Genomic DNA, 12920 nt, shown 5'->3' on the forward strand with positions numbered 1-12920 from the left:
TCCACGTTGCGTGAGGTCCAGTGTAAAGTTTCCACAGTCAGTGATGGTTTGGGGTGCCATGTCATCTGCTGGTGTTGGTCTGTTGTGTTTTCTGAGGTCCAAGGTCAACGCAGCCGTCTACCAGGAAGTTTTAGAGCGCTTCATGCTTCCTGCTGCTGACGAACTTTATGGAGATGCAGATTTCATTTTCCAACAGGACCTGGCACCTGCACACAGTGCCAAAGCTACCAGTACCTGGTTTAAGGACCATGGTATCCCTGTTCTTGATTGGCCAGCAAACTCGCCTGACCTTAACCCCATAGAAAATCTATGGGGTATTGTGAAGAGGAAGATGCAATATGCCAGACCCAACAATTCAGAAGAGCTGAAGGCCACTATCAGAGCAACATGGGCTCTCATAACACCTGAGCAGTGCCACAGACTGATCGACTCCATGCCACGCCGCATTGCTGCAGTAATCCAGGCCAAAGGAGCCCCAACTAAATATTGAGTGCTGTACATGCTCATACTTTTCATGTTCATACCTTTCAGTTGGCCAACATTTCTAAAAATCCTTTTTTTGCATTGGTCTTAATTGATATTCTAATTTTCCGAGATACTGAATTTGGGACTTTCATTAGTTGTCAGTTATAATCATCAATATTAAAAGAAATAAACATTTGAAATACATCAGTCTGTGTGTAATGAATGAATCTAATATACAAGTTTCGCTTTTTGAATGGAATTACTGAAATAAATCAACTTTGTCATGATATTCTAATTTTATGGCCAGCACCTGTAGAATCATCAGCCATAGCGTGCCCACTAGGCAGTTGGGTCTACAGCCACTAAGGTAGCCCCTTGCCCATGTGGCGCTGTATCACCCAAGGCTGCACTATGTGAAGACTGTCTATTAAGAGCATCTTCTCTCAACTCTACTGACCTGTAATTAACATCGGTTATTTAATGATTCCATTCACTGGAGGGAAAGCAGTGAAGGCAGACGAATCTTCAATTCAGTATATGTAAAGGTTGGCCCTTGCGAGTTGTGGGTTTACAATTCGTGGAACCTACTGTTTGCTGGTTTGTCATTAATAATTAAATGGAGATTATTTTGTGACCTATTGCGGAAACGTTGTAGTTAAATGGACTACAAATCCCAGCAACCCCGACAGTATTGTGTCACTGGGTTACCGCCAGTGCTGCCGGGTGAAAGATGAGGGCGCTAGCTTTAAAAGTGAGCCGTAACAAACCGTCAGGATCACAGTCGGTGTTGTCTTTTTTTGCTTTGACACTTGCTTGCACAGTTGGATTACAACGACACCCGTCAGGTCACAGTTTGCTCTAGATTTATGTTCATGTCTTGAGCCTGGTTGTTTGTTTGATTTTGTCAGGGTTGGGAAACATCTTCATCTGGAGAGCACTCCCAACCTCCACAAATCTTCACATACATCGACATGAAGGTAGGACGAAACTTTATGTAACTATCAGGAGGCCGTTCACAGGGGGATTCATGTTATAACTCGTAGTGTGAAGTACATCAGGAATATGGAGTAAACGGGGCAGCTCTTGCATGCTGTTCATTCTCAGTATGAACGAAGTGAGGGATGTGTCCAAATTCTTGCTGTTATGGCGTCAGATCTGTTCACTGTGGGTGTCGGACTCTGTCGAGGTTGTGTCTTGTCACTACTCCTCCTTGTGGTTTTTATGAAGGCCCAGCCAAAGATGTGAGGGTGTTCAGTTTGGAGAGGCTTAGGTGTAGCGTCGTTGCTTTATGCGGATGGTGTTGTCTTCGGCAGCTAAACAGTCAAAGCAAATATCTAATAAACAAATAGGGGTTAAAAATAGTTAGCCCTTGCTTAGTCTCATGGGGAGAATACACATCTGGGGACAGCCCGTTAAAAAGTTTGTAGTGAACATACTGAAAAAGTTACCCCATGGGGCTTCATCCTAAAAACCTGTCCCTAATTTCTCCAGTCCAGGCATTTTAGACTGCTGGGCTTTCAGGGAGAGAGGAAAAGATACTAAGGAATAGTCTTAACGCTGAGAGAGAATAAAAAGCAAAAATTTCTGTAATCTGTTCAGGAGCTTAATGATATGTTAATGATACGTTTTAATAACAGACGCACACACACACACGTAGACCACTGCAGCTTCTTGGCTCCATGTGTTTGAGAAGTGCTTCTGTCTGCTACGATTTCTTTCTGTCATTTTAACTATTGTATCACTACGTGGTATAATTACAGCACATAGAATTTAGATCAGCATTGTGATCCTACAACTCATTAAAAATGCAGCTGCTATTTTGTCATGGCATATTTGCGTTTTCAGTTACACAGTATGGGTGCTCCAATCGATCAGCCGCTGATCTAAATCGGCCGATCTTCACTAAAAAAGTCTCGATCGGTATCAGTAAATCTCAGAAATCAGTCTTTTCAGCCCCTGGTTTTCTAAGCATTACAGTAATGTAGTGGCGGTGCTCCTTTACACAAGGTATTACGGTAGTTGAGCCAGCGCATGGAGCGGGGGCTACTTGAGTGTGCGTCTCTCTCTCTTTTGTTGTTTTTTGCAGAACACTTCCATCCATCCATCCATTATCCAACCCACTCTATCCTAACTACAGAGTCACGGGGGTCTGCTGGAGCCAATCCCAGCCAACACAGGACGCAAGGTAGGAAACAAACCCCAGGCAGGGTGCCAGCCCACAGCAGGGCGCACACACCCTCACACCAAGCACACACTAGGGACAATTTAGAATCGTCAGTGCACCTAACCTGCATGTCTTTGGACTGTGGAAGGAAACCAGAGCACCTGGAGGAAACTCACGCAGACACGAGGAGAACATGCAAAGGATCCAGGAAGCGAACCCAGGTCTCCTAACTGCGAGGCAGCAGCGCTACCACTGCGCCACCGTACCTCCTTGGCAATAATAATAATAATAATAATAAGCGAACCCAGGTCTCCTAACTGTGAGGCAGCAGCACTACCCACTGTGCCACCGTGCCAGCAAACTTCCTGCAGTGTAAATAAAGAGCAGCGAGTCAGAGAGCGAGAGGCAATTGGAATATTAGCCTTAAACAAAGTGGAGCAATTAACTGAAAAAAAAAACAAAACAATCGGAGGCGGTCTGAATTCATTAAAGTAGCTTTGCTTGCCTTTTTTATTTTGTCCTTTAAATTAAAACAGATCAGTGATGAGCTTGGACAGCGAGCTGTTTTGTTTTAAGTGTAACAGCCTTCATTTTTAATTGGAAAAAGAAAACATAAAGACAAAATTGAAATTACTGCTTAGTAAACAATAGGCTTCTTTTGAAGATTTGTACTGTGTTTATTATTTGTTGCTGTGTGTCATACAGCATAAATTATAGTAAGAAACATGTACTACGTAATTAAAATGGTAATCCATAGTTATAATTACACCTCAAGAATTACGAGAGTCTGGAAAATACACGGAAGAAAAGAACACACACTTGTATAAATGTATTAAATTTATTTTTTAACAGCAAACAGCTGAAATAAACCTATAAGTACATGTATATTTACATTTAAGCAGTATTTAATAGCCAGTATCAATTAATTGAATGTGTGAGAGTATATATATTGTGAAAAGACGCTATATTGGTACCGGACCCGACACAGACTGACAACAGAGGCACGTGTAAAAATCAAACACAAAGTGCTTTTATTTTTCTTCAGCCGTGGGGGACGTCTTCCCTGTGTCCCACCGGCTCAACACAGTCCCACACAAACACACCCAAAGTGAATCCAGAACAAAAAGCACAAATATACTTCTTCCTCCACTCCTCTCAGGCAGCTTCATCCTCCTCCTCCCGACTCTGGCACCTCGAGTACTGGCTGCAGGCTCGTCTTATAGCACCCCTGAAAGTGCTCCAGGTGCTCGTTGACCTGCTTCAGGCTGCACTTCCCAGTGTGGCTGCATTCCAGCCCACGGGGTCTCGTTAAGCCGTGCAGCTCCTCCTGGTGGTGGCCACAGAGCCCAACAGGGCTGAGCCCTGAAGTCCCATGCCTGTGTCCACAATGTAACCCAGGAGGTCTGCCACCAAGCGTTCCGGGGAACGTAGTGTGCATTCCATGGCTGCTTCCCTGGGTCCAGTGTCCAAGGGGTGTCTGCCACAATATATATATGATGTTTTTCAGTGGCAGGGACTGGGAAACTAGTCAGGATAAAGGGAAAGATGACTTCAGCAATGTACAGAGACATCCTGGATGAAAACCTGCTCCAGAGCGCTCTTGACCTCAGCCTGGGGCGACGGTTCATCTTTCAGCAGGACAACGACCCTAAGGACACAGCCAAGATATCAAAGGACTGGCTTCAGGACAACTCTGTGAATGTCCTTGAGTGGCCCAGACTTGAATCCGATTGAACATCTCTGGAGAGATCTTAAAATGGCTGTGCACCGACGCTTCCCATCCAACTTGATGGAGCTTGAGAGGTGCTGCAAAGAGGAATGGGCGAAACTGGCCAAGGATAGGTGTGCCAAGCTTGTGGCATCATATTCAAAAAGACTTGAGGCTGGAATTGCTGCCAAAGGGGCATCGACAAAGTATTGAGCAAAGGCTGTGAATACTTATGGACATGGGATTTCTCAGTTGTTTTATTTTTAATAAATTTGCAAAAACCTCAAGTAAACTTTTTTCACGTTGTCATTATGGGGTGTTGTGTGCAGAATTCTGAGGAAAAAAATGAATTTAATCCATTTTGGAATAAGGCTGTAACATAACAAAATGTGGAAAAAGTGATGCGCTGTGAATACTTTCTGGATGCACTGTATACTATAATACCTTATAAACAGTAGTAAGTCTGCGAGATTAGGCATTCTGACAAAGGCTGCATATTAATAATACAAAGGGGAGAGTAGAGCAATATATTACTCTACCAAGACAAAACACCTTTATTCCTTCTGATCTCTTTACAATGTCTGATTTCACTTCCATCATGATGGCTGGCTTTCCTCTTCTTCCAAGCACTACCATCTGAAGACTTACTTTCGCTTAGGAGCCATGATAAGGGCACCAAACAAAGCAACACAAACGGAACACTTCCTCGCACAACCAAACATAGTCTGTAAGTACGACGCTAACGGCGTAAGTCGAAACACTCACATCTCCATTTTTTGAAGTTTTTATCGGAGTGAGCGTTGTAAACTCGAAACGTCATATGTCGAGACGTTGTAACCCGAGGACCCCCTGTATCAGCTTCAGTGAAACTAGGCCTTTGTTTAGTTCTTATCTGTCCAGCCATCAGCCAACAGACTTTCTCCCAATTTCAGCTGACTACCCCACTATATTGAATGCAGGGGTCTTTTAAGCTTGAAGATGGAAACCCTTCTGCACTCAAAGGTAGCCCACCATACCAAAGAATATGATTGAAGAGGGCTAATCTGTCTGACCTCGTATGTACTCTAGCAAATGTAACATCCAGTGCCCTCTAGCGGCTTCAGGGGCATTAATAAGGGTAACAAATCTATTACTATCTGCCCCACTTTGACAATTAACAATCATAAATTGCCCTTTGAAACATCTGAGTACGAGTGTGGGTCCTGCTGTGGATTAGTGCTCCATGGTGGGTTGCTTCCTTTCCTGTGCCCAGTATTTCAAAGATTGATGGATGTTTTATGGGCTTATATATGAAAAGGATATGAATGAAAGGTTTCTCTGATGGCAGCTCATCTTGTTCTCAACCTGTTATTAGAAAATTAAATTTGAAGTGTATAAACCCACAGACATCAAACCCCAATGACATGAATTATCCTTTTTATATCCACTGCTCATAATATTTTAACAGGCTTAGTAAAACTTTACGAGACTCGCAGTTGAACTGCAAATATCGTCAAGCTGGGCTACCTCATAAGCTGCAAACTTGCTAATGACAAAGATGAAAAATTAAAGCCTAGCAATAATAAATAAACATCATGGTCAAGTGCAGGAAAGGGGTGGCATTGTTTAGCTTGACGTCATTTTATAAAATAATGCGTGTTTCTCAAACCCGCTTAATCCAGTTCAGGGTTATGGGGTGGCTAAAGCTTGGCCCAGCAACTTTGGGCACAAGGTAAGAACCAGCCCTGTATGGGGCACAGTGCCCACTCCTGAAACATAACACCACATAGCCAATTTATAGTATGCTGGGAATTTAATGTGCATTTCGTTGGGGAAGTGGAAGAAAAATCCATCCATCCATCCATCCATTTTCCAACCCGCTGAATCCGAACACAGGGTCACGGGGGTCTGCTGGAGCCAATCCCAGCCAACACAGGGCACAAGGCAGGGAACCAATCCTGGGCAGGGTGCCAACCCACCGCAGGACACACACAAACACACCCACACACCAAGCACACACTAGGGCCAATTTAGAATCGCCAATCCACCTAACCTGCATGTCTTTGGACTGTGGGAGGAAACCGGAGCGCCCGGAGGAAACCCACGCAGACACGGGGAGAACATGCAAACTCCACGCAGGGAGGACCCGGGAATCGAACCCAGGTCCCCAGGTGTCCCAACTGCGAGGCAGCAGCGCTACCCACTGCGCCACCGTGCCGCCCAAGAAAAATCCAAGTAACCAAAAATAAAAAATACACAAGAAAATCGAGAAACATGAAAGATTTACACAGAACCAGGAATGGAATTTAAACGGAGGACACTGGACCCTTGAGACAGTGACTGAATTCGCTGCCCATGCACCAGTTGCCCACTCAAATTTTCCACTAAAATGTTAGCTGGTACTAATGGAAGATGTAGTGATCATATTTGTGTTGTTTATTTCCATCCATCCATCCATTTTCCAACCCGCTGAATCTGAACACAGGGTCACGTGGGTCTGCTGGAGCTAATCCCAGCCAACACAGGGCACAAGGCAGGAACCAATCCCGGGCAGGGTGCCAACCCACCGCAGTGTTTATTTATATATTAAAATTCATTAATTGAATCATTTTCTAAATATGGTCATCCAACACCCTGTGGTGGACTGGTGCCCTGCCCTGGGATTGTTCTTCCCTTGCCACCAGATGGCTTGCTAGGATAGGCTTTAGCTTTCTCATGACCCTGCTTAGGGTAAGCGGGTTTGAAAGACGGATGGATGGCATGATCCACAGACTGCAATGTGGATGGAACAGCTAGAAGAAGACATCAGGAGTATTGTATGAGCAAAGAATTAAGGCAAAGGTTAGAGGTCAAGTATTTATGATAATCGTAAGACCAGCAATGATGTATGGAGCTAAGACATGGCCGGTAAAGGGAACCTCAATTATAAATACAAGATGGCAGACACTGTCATACAGAAAGCAACCTCTGAAAAGGATTTCGGGGTTTATGTTGAAGCAACATTTTCATTGGCAAAGCAATGCACAGGAGGAGGAGGAAGATGATAGGAGCACGCGCTGATGCAGCACACATCCCGCCCACCACATGTTAAACCATCACAGGATCCCAGACTGGGACCTGAGTGTAGCCATACAACGGGTGACACCTTAACACCACATAAGTTCAGATGGAATGCAACCAGTGTGAGGTTTTTTATGGTGGCCGGAGTGCCAACTCTGCCACCAACCCCAAGGTTTTTCCCTGCAGGTTGGAGGGCCTAGAATGCAGGGCTGGATGCAGATTACCGTCATACCCAGGACGGAGCAATTGCAGGTTAAGGGCCCAACGAAGTAGAGTCACTTTTGGCGTTTACGGGATTCGAACCAGCAACCTTCCAATTATCACAAGTAATTAAAACAAAATGTTAGGTTATATCATAAAAACTGTTGATTTTAAGTCAAGGAACGTTATGCTCAAACTATATAATGCACCAATAAGAGATCATCTGGAGTATTGTATACAGTTCCGATCACCACGGTACAAGAAGGACATAGCAGCACTTGAAGCTGGGCAGAGGAGAGCAAACAAGTACGTCTCAGAGCTTGAGGACGTCTCCAACTGTGACAGACTCAGAGAATTAGACCTGCTTAGTCTCCACTGTGTGGAGACCTCATCCAGGTATTTAAAATCCTCAAAGACATTGATAAAGTAGATCCAGCAACATTCTTTTGTTCTTTTTCCGGTTTTCTGTGGTGGCGATCTGCGCCGCCACCACCACCCGATCAAAGCACCGTGATGTCTCTCCATTGATGGATTAAAGGCCAGAAGTCCACATGACCATCATCATCAAGGTTCTTCCATGTGAACTCTGAATACAACGAGGGCTGATTATGAGGTCATTGATGTTAGGCAGAATGCCTACAGGGGGCTGGGTGGGTGGTCTCGTGGCCTCGGAACCCCTGCAGATTTTTTTTTTTTTGGAGTTTTTTTTTTTGTTTTTTTCTGTCCTCCCTGGCCATCAGACCTTACTTTTTTTCTATGTTAATTAGTATTGCCTAATTTTATTTCTTATATATTTTGTCTTTTTTACTCTCTCTTCATCCTGTAAAGCGCTTTGAGCTCCATCAGTTGTATGAAACTGTGCTCTAGAAATAAATGTTGTTGTTGTTGTTAAGGGGGAATCAGGTACTCAAGGATATCAGGATATCAAAACTGAAGCTAGGAAGCTCTTCTTTACACAAAGAGTAGTGGGGCTCTGGAACAAACCTGCTGAGATATGGAGCCGAATCAGAAACCTTTGGATGAGATTTTGGGACAGCTTAGCTATCAGCTAAACAAACGGGCTCGATGGACTGAATGGTCTCCTTTCGTTTGTCAAATTTCTGATGTTCTAGGGCAGGGCTTTTATCCCGCCCAGGATGTGCTCCAGGTGCTCCATGATGGTCTTACAGCAGCACTTCCTGGTGTGGCAGAAGTGCTGCCCTTGCACCCGGAAGCATTCCGAACGTACATTGTTCTTGTTCTGACAGCACTTCCCAGTGTGGTGGAAGTGCTGTTGTCTTAGGCTCAGGAATCATCCAGGTGCCCCCTGCTGGCGGCCACGGACCCCCACAGGGCTGAGCTTCCTAGCTCAGTGGCCCTTATGGAATCCAGGGGGGTTGCCCTCTTGTGTCCAGGGGGAGGTAGTGCCCCTCTCCCGGTCCTTCCGTGTTCCAGGCGTCCCGGTGGGGCAAGATCCCTGGCCGTCTGCCACAATTGTAATAAAATAAAGACTCTGGAAAACTCCAAGGAGATTTGGGGAATGACCCCATATACAGTCATATGAAAAAGTTTGGGAACCCCTCTTAATTCTTTGGATTTTTGAGCTTTCAAAGTAGCAACTTCCTTTTAATATATGACATGCCTTATGGAAACAGTAGTATTTCAGCAGTAACATTAAGTTTATTGGATTAACAGAAAATATGCAATATGCATCATAACAAAATTAGACAGGTGCATAAATGTGGGCCCCCCAACAGAGAGATGACATCAATACTTAGTTGAACCTCCTTTTGCACATATAACAGCCTCTAGACGCTGTCCTCCTATAGCCTTGGATGAGTGTCTGGATTCTGGACGGAGGTATTGTTGACCATTCTTCATACAAACTCCAATCCAACCCCTGCGTAACTTCAACTTTGTGACTGATGCTTGAACATTATCCTGAAGAATTTGTTGACATTGGGTTGAATTCATCCAACTCTCGACTTTAACAAGGGCCCCAGTCCCTGAACTAGCCACACAGCCGCACAGCATGATGGAAACTCCACCAAATTTGACAGTAGGTAGCAGGTGCTTTTCTTGGAATGCGGTGTTGTTCTTCCGCCATGCAAAGCACTTTTTGTTCTGACCAAATAACTCAATTTTTGTCTCATCAGTCCAAAGCACTTTGTTCCACAATGAATCTGGCTTGTCTAAATGAGCATTGGCATACAACAAGCGACTCTGTTTGCGGCGTGAGTGCAGAAAGGGCTTCTTTCTCATCACCCTGCCATACAGATGTTCTTTGTGTAAATTGCGCTGAATTGTAGAACGATGTACAGATACACCATCTGCAGCAAGATGTTCTTGCAGGTCTTTGGAGGTGATCTGTGGGTTGTCTGTCACCATTCTCACAATCCTGCTCATATGCCGCTCCTGTATTTTTCTTGGCCTGCCAGACCTGCCGGGTTTAACAGCAACTGTGCCTGTGGCCTTCCATTTCCTGATTCCATTCCTTACAGTTACAGAAACTGACAGTTTAAACCTCTGAGATGGCTTTTTGTAGCCTTCCCCTAAACCAGGAGACTGAACAATCTTTGTTTTCAGATCTTTGGAGAGTTGCTGTCACTCTTCAGAGGAGAGTCAAAGGGAAGGAAGCACAACTTGTAATTGACCACCTTAAATACCTTTATATCTCATGATGGGACACACCTGTCTATGCACACACATAGACCTCATATTTATGAATCAAGTATCTGAGCTGCAAGTATTGTTACTAACATATGACAATCATCAAACAGGACATATAAATATTTAATGGAAAACCCCGTATGTGGCATTGCTACAACCAAACTTGCATGTCTTTGGGAGGAAAACTGCAGTAACCAGAGGGAATCCCACAAAGACGCAAGGAAACCATGCAGACACCACACTGGTATTCCACAGCCGGTAGAAAATTTTAGTCCAGGTCATCAAGCGGTGGGGGATCTCCGGCTCCTGTCCCACCCAGACTTTAGTAGATGAGATTATAAGATTAAGACGTATTGCCTTTAAGCCCAATTTAGTACTAAAGCTTTGTATTATTGAATAATTATGCCTCGATAGCCTTTCAAGCAAGAACAAAATTATGAGTCACAGCAAGCGCAGACTCTTGTAATTGAATTGGCTTTTCTTAATGAAACGGAGAGTCAATTAGGCAATAGGAATGATCTTTGTAGATGTTCAAAAGGCATTTGATGAAATCCCTCATGAAAGATTAATATACAGTAAAACCTAAAATCAATGAGGAGGACAAGGTCAAGTGAGTACATTGAGCCTGGATAGAGTGAGTGAGTGACTGCAGTGCGCCTGTCTAGAATTTCACTGGACTCTGTGCATGTGACGATACGTCTTCTCCTTCTCTTTCTCCAATTACTACTTTTGGCCTTGTGCGAACTACATTTACTGTATGACTTCAATTGGTAGATGGACTTTGAACATGTAAACACTAAAACTGCAGTCTCTTAGTAGAACTGCCAAGGAACGTCAGGAGGTGTCTTACACAAAATAGTGGACAGGTTAAGCAAGTTCATTCTATTATCAGTAGCAGTGTCTTGTGCCCTGTGTTGGCTGGGATTGGCTCCAGCAGACCCCCGTGACCCTGTGTTAGGATATAGCAGGTTGGATAATGGATGGATGGATGGTAACAGTGCAATTCAATTTAGTTTTGTATAGCATGTGACCACTAGGGGGCTTTGCAGCACCCCAAACCCCAGACACAAGTGCCCAGTATAAGGTGTCTTGTATAAAGTCATCTAAAAGGGCATAAACCAAATGCAGCACTGCTCTTCTCTCTTTCTCTCCTTCTCACCTCCATGCAATCTTTGTCCTCTTTCCACCTGACCTGGATGAGGTCTCTTTTATCTTGGACCTGGGGGGTGCTCCCGGTGCTTCGACATAGCCGGATGGAAGTACTTCTGGTTAATCAGAAGTCCCACAAAGAAGGGATCATTACCCCCTTCAGCTCCCTCTGGTGGCTCCCCATGGAAAGGTTCCAGCATGCCCTGCGAGCGTCTGTATATAGGAATCCTAACCCAAAGAGGCTGCCACCTCATATATTGGGGAAGAAAATGTCCTGAATAGATTGTCTTCTTCGGTCCTTCCATTATACTGGTCTCCCGACCGGATAAGGATTCCTCTTTGGGATTAATAAAGTATCTATCTATCTATCTATCTATCTATCTATCTATCTATCTATCTATCTATCTATCTATCTATCTATCTATCTATCTATCTATCTAGTCTCTACATCTGCCATCCATTACAAACGCTTTTCGCTGAGTACATGTTCAGAATGTTATAACTGGTTCACAGGTTAAATGTAAATACAAAGCATACCACTTACTAATTACATAAAAAGGGCACACTTAAGACTATGCAGATCCTTAATAATGGGTGCCACACAGTGCATTCAGAAAATATGCACACTTTATTAATAATAATAATAATAATAATAATTCTTTATTTATTTGTCACATACATAGTTATACAGGACAATGCATACCCCTTGGGGTCAGAGCGCAGGGTCATCCATTGTACAGCGCCCCTGGAGCAATTTCAGGTTAAGGGTCTTGCTCAAGGGCCCAACAGAGTAGCATCTCTTTTGGCAGTGACGGGGATTTGAACCGGCAACCTTCGGGATGCCAGCGCAGATCCTTAGCTTCAGAGCCATACGTTGTAGGTTTAAATTTAAATTGAAAAATTTCCCATTTTTGCCCATTAATCTACACTCAATAACCCATCATGACAAAGTGAAAGCAGGTTTTCAGAAAGGTTTGCAGTTTTATTAAAATTCAAAAGCCGAAATTCCTCCTTCATAGACATTTCAAGACCTTTACGTCAGTGCTGTGCAATTGTCCTTTCGGCAGCACTTCTAGCTTTGAGTCTTCTTGGGTAAGTCTCTAGAAGCTTTGCACACGTACATTTGGGCAGATGATCCTATTCTTCCAGGCAGATTCTCTCAATCTCTTGCTAGACTGAATAGGACGTGTATGAAAGCCGTCATCTTCAGCTCCCTCCACACATGTCCTATGGGTGTTAAAGCCAGGGTTATTCAGGGAGACTCAGAGACTTGTCCCAAAGCCACTCCAGTGTTGTCTTAACTGTATGCTTTGTGTCATTGTCATGTTGAAACGTGAATTGTTGCTTTAGTTTGAGGTGGTGTACACTGTGGAGCAGGTTTTCTTCAAGGAGTTCTTGGTATTTGGTTCCATTCATCCTCAGCTCTGACCAGCCTCCCAGTCTCTACCCTCTGCCACCACCATGCTTCACTATAGGGATGGAATTAGGCAAGTGATGAGCAGTGGCTTGTCTTCACCAGACGTAGTGCTTGGAGCTCCATCCAAA

The sequence above is a fragment of the Erpetoichthys calabaricus genome, chromosome 15 (genome assembly GCF_900747795.2).
Source record: "Erpetoichthys calabaricus chromosome 15, fErpCal1.3, whole genome shotgun sequence".
NCBI classification, from domain to species: domain Eukaryota; kingdom Metazoa; phylum Chordata; class Cladistia; order Polypteriformes; family Polypteridae; genus Erpetoichthys; species Erpetoichthys calabaricus.